We start from the raw sequence: 515 nt of genomic DNA on the forward strand, positions 1-515 counted from the left end.
TAACAAAAAAAATYCACAAAGAAATACGTAATTCACAGTTACCATTTTGGTTTCATAAATTAATACAGTCACACATGTGCTACACCGGTCTAGAGCTAGAACATTGTAAATTGTATTCTTGAAACCTGTTATTTTCAATAGTTGGCTACAAGAAAGAACAGGCAACTTAAATGACGTGATCAGAATTTCACCAATATACTGTTATTTATCTTCTCCGTAATGCTTTTGTCATCTTTTTTGTTTTGTTTCTTCTTTTTTGAGTTTCACACAGAAGTGAGGCACACACAGAGTATAGTTCATACATATACAAAATAAAATAAAATAAAATAAAATGGGAGGAGCAGGGGCTCAGTTGTCCTTTAATATCATCGCATCCATGAAAACAGTAAGTGCATGTAGTCTGAAGTCCTCAGAGGACCTTTCTTACTCAGTTTCTTTCCATCTAAGTGGTAGAAACTTCCTCAGTTACAAGTTTTGTAGCTTTTTGCAGCTTCTTGTGTTGGGTGGGTGGGTGG

The sequence above is a fragment of the Austrofundulus limnaeus genome, unplaced genomic scaffold (genome assembly GCF_001266775.1).
Source record: "Austrofundulus limnaeus strain Quisiro unplaced genomic scaffold, Austrofundulus_limnaeus-1.0 Scaffold25, whole genome shotgun sequence".
Classification (NCBI taxonomy): Eukaryota; Metazoa; Chordata; class Actinopteri; order Cyprinodontiformes; family Rivulidae; genus Austrofundulus; species Austrofundulus limnaeus.